The 13,497-nt window shown below is 50.1% G+C and overlaps 1 pseudogene across 1 annotated transcript in view; it reads right to left on the reverse strand.

Moving 5' to 3' along the window:
• The window catches only part of LOC310835974, a 48,294-nt pseudogene extending 36,140 nt beyond the window's left edge, over window positions 1–12,154 (reverse strand). Inside the window, exon 1 of the transcript XR_014568655.1 lies at window positions 12,073–12,154. The product of XR_014568655.1 is annotated as an uncharacterized misc_RNA (transcript). The remainder of the gene's footprint in view (window positions 1–12,072) is intronic.
• Between the last annotated feature and the right edge of the window lie 1,343 nt (window positions 12,155–13,497).

A 13,497-nucleotide genomic window follows, 5' to 3' on the forward strand; every position in this document is an offset into this window, starting at 1 on the left:
AGCGACAGGTCACGTACTCAGGAAGACCCTAATCCGCTCGGATCGTTCTGCCAAACCCTTCCTCCCGGCAATGCCAGGTGGCAGACGATGCATATCTGCTCCATTGTCTCGCCATCACCTGTACTCAGGAAACGTTTATCCATGTTTATCTATGCATATCCCTTACTCTGCATATCTCCCCCTCCCTTCCTGAAGTGCTGATCCATGTAACCCCACCTTTCTGTAATGTATTCATGAGGTCATCCATGTAACCCAACCTTCCCATAATGTATTCATGACGTTTTCTGCACTGTATTCTGGGACTTGGAGGGAACTTTTAAAAGTCTATGTCGCCCCATTCTCGGGGTTCAATGCCATTTTGAACCTGTTGCGCAATAAACTTTGGATCTCTGTTTATTGCTCCTGTCTCCGGCTGAGCTCATTTCTTCCGCTAGGACCCGCGGACTCCGTCCGACGAGCCGGGTGGCAAGGGCAACTCCGCACCCGGAATTTTTCCGTAACATTTGGCGCCCAACGTGGGGCGGGCGGTTCTCCCGTGTTGCTGACCGGGGGCCCCGAAGTCTTCAGCCGGCACCAGGCCATTTGCCTGGGAAGATCCTTAGGACCCCCGGCCATCTTCCGGGTGGTAATCAAACGTCCCAAGGGCTCAGCCGGGGAGCAAAAGGAATCCGGCCGGCATATACATCGATCCCGGGATCAACGTTGAAGACTCGTGAGTATAGTAGAGAAACCCAGTGCACTGGTGGAAAGGGGGTTGGAATCTCCTGGCAACTGAATTCTCTGCCCTCCTCTCTATCGATCCTTCTTACCCTTCTCCTCTTGGTCCGTTCGGCGAGAGAGAACGTGGACCACTGCTCGACCCAAAAGGGGGGTTCTGAGCTCTATCTCTTTCTCCTCTCAAACTCTCCAGTCAGCCGCACCAATTGGGGTCCGAAAATAAGACGGAGAGACCCGGCTTGAAAAGATAGCCGACTCCCCGCAACGGACATCTCAGTTGAGAGCAAGGGGCTGGAGTTCTTTTCCGAACTTCCCGAGCGCCCTTACGGAGGGGGCAGGAAGGGGTCTTGCTTTCTGTATCAATCCCAGCCGCACCGGTCGAGCCACGTAACACGTGAATCGTGCGTGAGCCCGCTTCCGAAAGCAAGGGGGATTTTCCGCTCGAAAAACTCTATCAAGGGACCACCCGATCTGGCACCGCACGGCGCGGGTGTTCAGTAGGGCCCCTCTTCCTGAGATTGACGATAGGTAGGAGGTTGCCAGGAGGGATAGCCCAGGGAGGATTGGGCGGGACTTGGCAGAGTGGAAAGGGAACCCCAGGAAATTGAAAAGTAGGAAAGGAAGGAAATAAGAAGTAGGTAGAAAGAGCTCTCAAACCCCTTATTGAAAATCCCCTTACCCCTCAATAAACCCTAACGACCTCCCCTCTCCCTTTTCTTACCCAGACACGCGCGAATAAAATGGGTACCCAAGCTTCCAAGCATGAGCAGGCTCGCTCCGGGAGGAAGGCTTCTAGAAAGCCATCTGAATCCCAGAGAGACCCTGACTCCCCTCTTGAATTTGTCATCTCTTATTGGAAGTCTATTCCCGGGCACGACTTGCTGTCGAGGCAGAAATTAGAAGATCTATGTAGAGAAACCTGGCCGGCCGGAACTGCCTCCGCGAAACCCGAGTTACGTTGGCCAACAGGAGGCTCTTTTAATGAAGACCGCCTGAAACATCTAAAGAAATACTTGATGGAGGAAAAGCCCCGTCAATTAGAATATCTAGCCGCTTTTGAAACAGTCAGAGGACTGCTCCAAGTTACGAAGGGAGCTACGACCTACCAACTGCCTATCCTAAATCATGGAAGGCCGCCTCTGCCCCCCCCCCCGTACGAAGGGCACCCCATAGATGACTCCGTGGAACAAGCACTCATTCCCTTCTATTATAGACAAACTGCTCCACCCGCCCCAAACAATGGCCCAGATAACGATAGCGGAGAAGAGACAGAGGAACACGGAGCACGGGAAAAATTTAAGGACTATCTGGAAAAACACTATAAGCTGTATGAATGTTAAAAAATGCACCTTTTAGGAAACTCTAGCTTCAGTAATGTTAAACTAAAGAAATGGAAATTAAGGCACAAGAAGTCTGAGATAGAATAAGGAAATAACTTTATTGTGTTTAAATGAAAATGTACATGATTTGGGTTATAACACATTTGAAATTGGGTAACATGATAAAACGAAGGATACAATAAGTAATGAAATAAGTTAACAAATTGCTGATGTTATGTATCACAGAGAATGCAGGGTTGGGAGGATGTGGGGAAGTCCAGTAGATTTGGAAAAAAGAACAAGAAAATTTGTAATCTTTCTACTTTACTCCTATAATATGCTCTTTATTCTTTTTTCTGTATTTTACAAACTTAATAAAAAATATTATAAAAAAAAAACAGATGCCCTTAAGGGCTTTGCCGATCCCGCCGTTGCAGCCAGACGGACCCCCCCGAATGGTATATACCCACCAACCATTCTATACGGCAGACCTGGTAACTTGGTCGAACCAAATGCCATCATTGAGAGATGACCCGGATAAATGTCACCGCCAGGTCAGCGCGATATTTTCGACCCATAAGCCGACCTGGCCGGACGTTCACGTTCTTCTGAACGCACTTTTCAACGAGGCTGAGAAAGCAAATATTTTAACTAAAGCTGGGGAAGCGATTGAACTCCCAGACTACCAGACAGGTCGCCCGGCAGGGTTAGCGGCACTCACGGCCCAATGCCTCCGCACCGAACCAACATGGGACTATAACACTACAAATGGGATATGGTGCCTAAATTTGTTTAAAAAGGCAATCTTAGACGGCATCAAGGCCGCCGGACAACGCACCGTCAATTGGACGAAAGTCCAGACCGTGCTACAAGGGGCAAATGAACACCCGTCTGATTACTATACGAGACTAGTGTCCGCCATCAAGACCTGGGGAGGAATCGATCCAGAGAACTCTCAGCACGAAGTCATAGTGAAAGGCTTCTTTAAAGATCAAGCCTGCCCTGATATTAGAAAAGCCCTAAATTTGCAAATAGGGTACGATGGGAAGAGCATCAACGAAATCCTCTCCATCGCTAAATCAGTATATAACTCACGAGACGAGAGGAAGAAAAGAGATCCCAAGCCTGAAGTTGAACAAGTCCTTGCCCTCAGCATGGAATTAAACTCCAACAGGGGCAGGGGTTTCAGTCGAGGGAAAGGAACCCAAGGAGGGGGACCTCCCAATCCCCATAGACCCTGGGGACCTACTACCAGCGGATGCTTTTATTGTCAGGAAGAGGGACACATTAGAAGGTTTTGCCCCTACCTCAATAACACGGTTTACGGTACACCGCATCCTAACACAACTCATGGATATGGGAACCCACCACTCGTCACCTATAACCCTCAGACGGCCCCTGCCCCCTACAAACCACAGCCGCCTCCAAATGCGCCTACTCAAACCCAAAGACCCCTACCAGGACCGAGGACCCAAATGCCCGCAATCACTCCACCCACCCACCCGTGGACGAACGCTACAGCACCTCCCTTACATCCCCCTAACCAACCCCCTCCAGAGGATCAAGAGAACTATTGACAATTAGAAGGGGATCCCGATCAAACCCAAACTATCTGCCCAATTTTAACGTTGTCCTCTGAAGAACCATTTTGCACTATTGAAATAGACGGCCATCCGTATCAATGCCTATTGGACACCGGAGCCACCTACTCCACCTTAACTGATAGCCACTTGGAACCAAGTTCGGAGACTAGAAAAGTTATGGGTCTAGATGGGATACCCCGTACTTGTCCGCTATCACGTCCGACTAAAGTTACCCTCGGACCCCTACTGGCTGAACATACCTTCCTTTTAACGAGCAGCCCGGTAAACCTCTTAGGAAGGGACCTACTTTGTAAATTAAATGCAACAATTAAATGTTCCGAAGAAGGCATCTACTTATACATGCCAGAGGAATCCATCCCCGCTTTCCAGGGAATAATTGAAGAAGCAAAAACAGACAGGCAATTTCCGGAACTCCCTCCCGAACTGGAAAATGATTTACCCTCCTCTCTATGGGGCACCGAGTCAACCTCAGTAGGTCTCCTATTGTCGGCAGTCCCAGTAAAGATCACCTACAGAACTGATTTGCCCTTCCCATGTACAAAACAATATCCCTTACCCAAGGAAGCCATCGAGGGACTAACTCCTATGATAGAGGACTTCCTAGAGAAAGGCATCCTGATTCCCTGTGCATCCCCATGTAATACTCTGGTACTCCCAGTAAAGAAACCATCGACAGAGGGAGCCCCAGTCCGGTACCGTTTTGTACAGGACTTGAGGCTGGTGAATCAATTCGTAATACCCCGCCATCCAGTAGTGGGCAACCCAAACTCCCTCTTGAACGCCATTCCAGCGGAAACCAAATGGTACACTGCTGCAGACCTGTGTTCCGCTTTCTTTAGCATTCCTCTGGACCCAGCTAGCCAATTCCTTTTCGCTTTTACCTGGGGACCCAGTCAATTAACTTGGACAAGGTTACCCCAGGGATACGTGGAATCACCTGCAATATTTTCGGCCATCTTACACCAGGATTTACAGGATATCCATCTCCCAGCAAGCTCCGCCCTCTTGCTTTACGTAGATGACCTCCTCCTTTGTTCCACCAGTGAGGAAGCATGTAAGAAAGACACCAAGCATCTCCTTGCAGAACTAGCCAGAAAGGGACATAAAGTGTCACCAAAAAAGTTGCAATACTGCAAGCAAGAAGTAAAGTACCTCGGGCATATCTTAGGAGTAGGCACCCGAAGCTTAGCAACTGATAGGATCGAAGCAGTCACTAAAATTCCCCTTCCAAAAACTAAACGACAACTTCGAGGATTTTTAGGAATGGCTGGCTTCTGCAGAGCCTGGATCGCGGGTTACAGCGAAATAACAAAACCACTGTCCGCTATGACCCGCCAAGATCACCCAGATACCCTAGTCTGGGAAGAAGAGGCATACAAATCTTTTGAACGCTTAAAGCGAGAATTGAGATCCGCCCCTGCCCTAGGTTTACCCGACTACAGGATCCCATTTAACTTGTTTATTCATGAGCAAATGGGGGTAGCCTCAGGGGTATTGACTCAGCCTTTCCGAGACCAAGAGAGACCTGTAGCATACTACAGTCTTCAATTAGACACCACCGCAAAAGGGGCAGTAAGCTGCCTAAGAGCCATAGCCGCCACAGCGATCCTCCTTGAAAAGGCTCAAGAGACGGTCCTAGGACATGAAATCACCGTCCATGTGCCCCATTCCGTCTCCACCCTACTAACTCTTAGAGGCTGTCATCACTTTTCAAACTCTCGACTAAATAAGTATGAAGCCCTTCTACTAACTCCATCGAACGTCACTATAAAGAGAGTTAACTCCCTCAATCCAGCCACCCTTCTCCCTCTTCCCGAAGATGGAACCCCACACCATGACTGCGCCACCATAGTCCGCCAAGCCGAGAAACCCAGAGAAGACCTAGATCACCTACCCTTAGAGAACCCAGATTTAATACTTTATACAGACGGTAGTTCAAAAGTTGTGGAAGGGGAAAGGAAAACAGGATACGCTGTGGTCACCGACTTCGAAGTGGTAGAATCTAATCCGATAAACCCGCAGTACAGTGCCCAAGCTGCAGAACTGATAGCGCTCATACGTGCCTGTGAAATCAGTGAGGGCAAACGGGCTACAATCTACACCGACAGTAAATACTGTTTCGGATTAGTCCATACCACTGGCCAGATTTGGCTACAAAGAGGCTTCCTAACCGCTGCTGGCTCCAAAATTTCACATTCCGCCTTGGTAGAGAGACTACTGACCGCTATCCACTTACCTACCGCAATCGCAGTAGTCCATTGTAAGGCGCACACCCGGGGTAGAGACCCTGTCTCGAGGGGTAACAGGCGAGCTGATAAAGCAGCCCAATCAGCCGCACTCCGCCCCCCAACAATGAATCAGAATTTCAAGCCTTACAAATCCCACTTAACATAGATCCCACACAAATTTACAAAGAAGCCCCCGAAGAAGAAAAGACTCTCTGGCGCTCTGTGGGCGCGATCGAACAAAATGACGTTTGGGTTCTCCCCGATGGTAGGACTGTCCTTCCAAAGGCCTGGGTTCCAAAATTGGTGAGGGTCCTCCATCAACGTACACACTGGGGAAAAGGGAGACTGATAGAACATGTTAAAAGATCCTGGTACGCTCCCGGACTTGCGGTCGCAGCCACAACAGCATCAAAGAACTGCGTGACCTGCAGCTCCTTTAACCCCAAACGACAACCTAGAACGCCACCAGGAGCCAGGCTATGGGCATTCGTCCCCTTCGAAAGCCTACAATTGGATTTTATCGACTTACCACACTGTCAGGGTTTCAGACACACCCTGATCATAGTCGATAAACTCTCCTCCTGGGTGGAGGGATTTCCCTGTAGAAAACCCACCGCCTCTGTAGTGGCCAGGGCCCTCCTACAGGACATTATCCCTCGATTTGGGGTACCCCGTCGACTAGATAGCGACAGAGGAACCCATTTCACCGCTCAAATAGTACAATTAGTGGCCAAAGCCCTACAAATTAAATGGGACCTTCATACACCCTATCACCCACAGTCTTCAGGCCAAGTAGAGCGTATGAACCAAGAAGTTAAAACACAACTAGGAAAGCTGTGCAAACTCACTGGACTGAAATGGGTAAATGCACTTCCACTGGTTCTCCATAATATACGAAGTGCCCCAACTGGACCACTGAAACTATCTCCATATGAACTTTTATTTGGGAGACCCCCTCCCATTTACAACACTCTATTTCCACTCTCAGAACTTGAACTAGGAGAAGCAGAGCTCACTAATTATGTCATTCAGCTCCAGACCCAGCTACAACGCCTCCACCACTACGCGGCCATTGAAGGACAAAATCTGCCCATCGACGTCCAAGCCCACTCCTTCGAACCAGGCGATTGGATCCTTGTCAAGGTCTATCAGAGGGCACCCCTTCAACCAGCGTGGGAAGGCCCCTACCAAATTCTCCTGACGTCACCAACCGCCGTGAAAGTAGGTGAGAAACACTCATGGTTACACCACACCAGGTGTAAGTCAACGCCCCCCCCCCCCCACGGAGACGGAGGAAGACCTCGGCGACGACTTCACCTTTTCGACCCCTCCCACTCCACCAACTTCATACATCGACGACGACGACCAACAGACCGGACCAGATCGGGGTCAGAATCGGGCCCAACAGACCGGACCAGATCGGGGTCAGAATCGGGCCCAACAGACCGGACCAGATCGGGGTCAGAATCGGGCCCAACAGACCGGACCAGATCGGGGTCAGAATCGGGCCCAACAGACCGGACCAGATCGGGGTCAGAATCGGGCCCAACAGACCGGACCAGATCGGGGCCAGAATCGGGCCCAACAGACCGGACCAGACACAGTTTCACCCAATTGGACATCCGAGATCGTCCCAGATCCCAACGCTATCAAACTACGCTTGAAGCGCCTTTGACAGCTCTTTGACAGCGCGCCTTTGACAGCTCCGTTGACAGCGCGCCTTTGACAGCTCCTTTGACAGCGCGCCTTTGACAGCTCTTTGACAGCGCGCCTTTGACAGCTCTTTGACAGCGCGCCTTTGACAGCTCCGTTGACAGCACGCCTTTGACAATTCTTTTGACAACGCGCCTTTGATAACTCTTCCCCTCTGACGATGCCTTACCATCCCCAGACTCTGATTATGAACTTCTCCTTCATCTCCCTCGTTTACGGGACTTTGACCCAATCTCCAGCCACACCAATGGATCATTGCACCGGATTAGCCACGGACTACCATTTTTTGGACTACCATAGAGTCGAAACCGGGGGAAAGTCAAATCTTGCCCGAATGGGGGACTTTGAATTTTGCCTCCCTGAGTCTCGAACATTGTTACGCCATTCCCTGGTACCCCGACTAACTGACAACGAATACTGGTAGCTTTTCATCCGAGACAAGCACCTACATCGAATTGGGTCAGCAGCAGTCACCCTTGACCATTCCTACTACCGCCTCACCTGTAGGAACGGAACTCATTTCCTTTATGGCAACGGAGACCTCTTGAGGAATCCGAATTGGACCGAAGTCGAAAACGGGGGGGCCGCTTCGTCTTACACCGACGCAACAAAACCCTCAGACCACTTGATTTTCGGATTCCAATGTCTCCTCATGACCCCGGAACCCCGAAAACCCCAACTACAAGGACTTTGCCTGAGAGGATTTTGCTGCCTCTGGAACCTCGGGGTCACCCACGACTGGAGAGGGCCAGAATATTTAGAAGGGTGGTATCATCCGGCGCATCCCTCACGCTCCCCCACTCGGGATAACGTTGGGCCTCTGAGGTGCGGGGGCATAGCCAAGGACAGGCGACTTCTCAATACCACCGACCCGCTTCATCCATTCGGCACGGCACCTCGCCAGCTCGGCATTGATCCCGCCCTCCCGGGGGAGGATCTCCTTTCCTCTTGGGAACAGAACTCTTACATCAAACTTCTTGGCCAGGTGGCTAAGGAGGCACCCTATCTGGAATGCTGGATATGCGCACATGCACCCAGCCACCTCCAGCAAAGTCTTCCCCTTGTTCCGGTACCCGTGACCACCGAACAGTTCCGGTCGGGAGACGTCGCTTCTTGGAACTTGACTGCCCTGAACTTGACCCACCAATACCACTACCTTACTGGCCCTACAAAGGGACCCCTGTGCCGCATTTTCACCGGGGAAGGAACTTTCATTGGGTCCAGTACCTGTACCTCCAACATAGAACTTTTACCCACTGGCCATGTCACCGTTACTGATATGACCGGATCCCGAACATTCCCAAATCTCACCCTTGCTTGGGCCACCGTCATCGGACACCCTCCAGCCTGGCAGCCTCAGCCCGCTGACTCCATGCTGCTGCTTGCTTTTGCCTCCGGAAGGATGGAATCCTACCTCAGCGGCTTGTTTTGGATATGCGGCCATCGCGCATATACCTGGGTGAGTCCACATATGTCAGGATCTTGCTTCGTGGGGTACATTGTCCCTGGCATAAGAGTAGTCCCACATCTACCCCCTGGAAGACAGAGGAATAAGAGAGAACAGAAGGAACTGTCAGATCTGTCCGATGTCGCTGCCAACGGGGAGACTGTGGGTCGAGCACTCTTCCCTGCCTATGGGGCCGGTTCTAATCATGTGGACATCCTCCGACTTACTGACATCCTTCTGAAATTCATGCAAGAGGCAACCCAAATCACAGATTCTTTGATGACGGAGCTGTCAGAGGTGAGACAGCTTAGTTTACAGACCAGGATTGCGACGGACTTACTCCTGTCCAGTCAAGGAGGGACATGTGCCCTAATAGGCACTGAGTGTTGTACCTATGTGACTGATCAGACTTTGAATATTACCGGACATTTGAACAATATTCACGAACTGGCAGGGAAGCTAGATGAGATACGACATGAAGGACTGTCGGACATAGACTTGTGGGGATGGTTGCCCAAGCTCGGATGGCTCCAACAGTTGCTTAAGGTGATATTGCTTGCTGCCCTTATTGTTGTCCTTTGCATCTCAGTGCTCTGCTGTACTATACACTGTGTCTCTCCTTGCTGCTCTCTTCTCTGCTGTCCTGCTCAATCCGCCCCTCTTTCTCTCCGAGCCTATTCCCGCTCTCACAACGCCCCCGTCTTCCCTGAATACGTGCAAATGAGACACCTGGGGGAAGGGGAGTACGAAATCACAGGGGTATAGGGTGCGGAGAAAGGATTTGCAAGTTCTTACAGAACTTTAATGCAAATCTATCTCCGAATGGGGGACTGATATGGAAGGAGAGAGGGGGGGGTACCTTTCCTCACCTCCTCCTCCTCAAAAGCGGGCCCGAGGCGATGACCTCGACGGCGCCCAGCTCCTGAACCCCACACTGTTGCACAAGCACCACACTATACCCCTTGACTTTATAAAATGATATTCTTTCCTTCTATATACGGGCGGAATAAGCCCCTCTTTCTTAAGCCTTCCTTTCGCCCTATTTTAACATGGGGTTGACCGTATCGAACTACATCCTCCATTGACTATAATGGCCGCGCCTCAGCCAATCAAGAGCATGCATTCCCTTGCAGGAGCTAGCTCAAGGAGCTCTTGCACGCCTCATTTAACCTCCTGACAAGTTGTTGACGGCTCCCCGCTGCGAGAACAATGGAACCGAAACCAGCGACCTTGTAAAACTGTCAAAGTCTTGTTACAATGTATCCATTTGTTTCCGCTTTTAATATACAATATACACTTGACCGGCAAAGGGGCCGAAAGCTTCGGAAAATGATATAAAATCAACCAAAGCTCCGATTTTCTCCATTTTAACGTCATTCTACTCTGTTTCCTCCGGACTCCATGTTGCTGCCCCACTTCCATAATCTCCTGAGCGACAGGTCACGTACTCAGGAAGACCCTAATCCGCTCGGATCGTTCTGCCAAACCCTTCCTCCCGGCAATGCCAGGTGGCAGACGATGCATATCTGCTCCATTGTCTCGCCATCACCTGTACTCAGGAAACGTTTATCCATGTTTATCTATGCATATCCCTTACTCTGCATATCTCCCCCCTCCCTTCCTGAAGTGCTGATCCATGTAACCCCACCTTTCTGTAATGTATTCATGAGGTCATCCATGTAACCCAACCTTCCCATAATGTATTCATGACGTTTTCTGCACTGTATTCTGGGACTTGGAGGGAACTTTTAAAAGTCTATGTCGCCCCATTCTTGGGGTTCAATGCCATTTTGAACCTGTTGCGCAATAAACTTTGGATCTCCGTTTATTGCTCCTGTCTCCGGCTGAGCTCATTTCTTCCGCTAGGACCCGCGGACTCCGTCCGACGAGCCGGGTGGCAAGGGCAACTCCGCACCCGGAATTTTTCCGTAACAGCAGCAAAATACAAATTATCAAACAAAAGTCAGCATCTTAGTAAACTGCCGCCTGCTTCCAAAACCAGTCGCTACAAACATGGGAACGAGCCCACCTCACAAGGCTGTTAGGAAGATGTCATGGGCAGGGAAGCTTTCTCCAAGGAAGCGTCTGAACCACCCTGAAGTGCTTTGTAAAATGGAACCAAATTATGACTACGTTCAGTTTGGATAACCAGAGCAGTCTTCTCTCCCCGCCACACACCACGTGGAGTGAATCCCTTATGAAGAAAGACTGCAGTACTTGGGAGTTAGACAAGCAAGAGGCGACAGGATAGCATTTTTTAAAAAATTATGGATGGCATTGAGAAAGCGGGTAGGGAAAAGTTCTTCTCTTGTTCTCAAAGAATCATAGAATTGCAGGGTTGGAAGGGGTCTTGAGGGCCATCTAGTCCAACCACCTGTGGAGAGGAGCTTTCTGGTGGGATTTGAACCCTGGTCTCTCCCAGGTCTCAGTCTGACAATCTAACCACTACACAAAACTATCTCTGTGTCCAGTAATTTCTATGGGTCTACTTTGAGTAAGATTAGGTCAGCCCCCACATTAAGCCTCCCAGGTCTGTGCCTGGCGTGCATGGGTGGCTCACGCCTTTTGCGCGCTCGCTCTTGTATCATGTCCTGCTGCAAGCTCGGAAGGCAAGCGCCTCTTCCCTGCCTTACACGCTTCCCATGAGAAAACACACAGCCCTTCCAGCCTGTGGGAACCACACTTTCTCCCTGGCTGCAGGTCTCATCTCTTGCCCACTACACACAACGTCACATTCACACACGCGCAGGCATACACGTATCTGCCACCCATTTGGCGCGCACCTTGCCTCCTTGCCATGCTGGCAGTTTGGGAAAACTCTGCCTCTCTCAAGCAACAGGTATAATAATAACACTATCCTGGCGATTTTCCTGCAAGTAAGCTCCCTCTCTTTGTTGGCACTGAGGACCGAGCACAACACGCACATGGAACATTTCATCCCCTTAATGGAGGCGTTCAGAGCAGTCCCCTAAATGTCTACTCAGAAGTAAGTGCATTGAGTTAGATCGGGCCAACTAGTCCCAGGTAAGTGCGTACACACTTACTTTGGAGTAAGTGACAGCAGGCGATGCAGCCTCCGTGCCCTTCTCGGGAGTCCGCCGTGAGCCCCACGGCTGGAAGCTCTGCTGCTCACAACAAGGCCAGGTCCCTGCCAGGTGCATGCGCGAGCGACCAGGTCCTGCTCTCCCATCTGTGCAATAGTTTCAAGGAGTTTCCCCAAAGAAATCTGGAAGCAGATTTTAAAGGCTGCAATTCCCAAATTTTATTCCCATCCTTGGGAATCATTTGTGTGCCATATCTTTTTAAGGGGTTCCATATATCCATTGATAACCTACATGAAGCAATAGAGAGTATAATTTAGAATTTAATCCTTCCCCCCCCCCCTCTATCCATTACAATTTTCAAATTTGGTTAAGGGTGACTGTTTTTCTACACATCCCTCACCCTCTCCAGTAGCACATAGAGACTCAGGCATGCTCATGGGTGAGCTGTGTGATAAGCCGGTGGAGATAGGGTTTTTGTGTATGTGTGGGGATACTTTGTACATGTTCAGAAGCACCCTCTACACATATTCCAAGGCATGTGGATGAAAGCAGGCAGTGCCAAGAAGGCGTGTCTGTGTGTTTGTTTGGGCACTAGGGGTATAACTTGTTGACTTTTCTTTTCTTCCCCAAAAACAATTCCCTGTATCATAAAGGGATGCACTTTTGCTTAGAAACACTGGAAAAGGGACTAATTATTCTCAGTTATGGAAAAAGGTCATCCCAAAATAAAAAGTTGGAAACATTGTATATGTAACGTTACTACTCATAACTATTAGCACTTTTTAAAACTTCATGGAACTGTTTATAACTTTTACAGCTGCCTGGAACTTCCTAAAACTGTGGAGAATGTTCAAGGAGAATCCAAATATTGGTCTATATGGAAAGATTTGTGGGCAAATGTCAGGGAACTGCCATCGGAGCCAGAGGCGGAGGGAAGGCTCCAGAGGGATGCCGGACAGGGTCCCAGTAGGGAGAGAGGCAGCCCATCTGCTGGGGAAGGAAATCAGCGTAGCACCAGTGGAGAAGGGGGGCAGAAGGGGGAATCGGCGAGGGGGCTCCAAGACTCCTCGCCAGAGACCAGCTGGGAGAGCACAGGTCCTCTGCTGCCCACACCCTCCCTGCGCAGAAGACTTCCGCGCAGGGAGAGTAGGAAGAGACTAGGCGTCAAATAACTTCTTTGCTGGAAGAAGTTCAAGAAACGCCCACTGACGGATTCTGCCAGCGATTGAGACAGCCACGGGTGAGAGGCTGTCCAGACAGAAAGGGTTCACCCAGGTAACCTGGCCAGGAGTGGCGACAACTTACGCACGAGCAACCCCTAGAACCATTACAGCAAACAACTAAATTTCTTAATTTCTTAATTTTTAATATTTCTTTCTGTGGCAATATACAATTGTGGTTGGAGAAACCCAGCTGGATGGGTGG

Source organism: Podarcis gaigeae (assembly GCF_964106915.1).
Source record: "Podarcis gaigeae genome assembly, chromosome: W".
NCBI lineage: Eukaryota > Metazoa > Chordata > Lepidosauria > Squamata > Lacertidae > Podarcis > Podarcis gaigeae.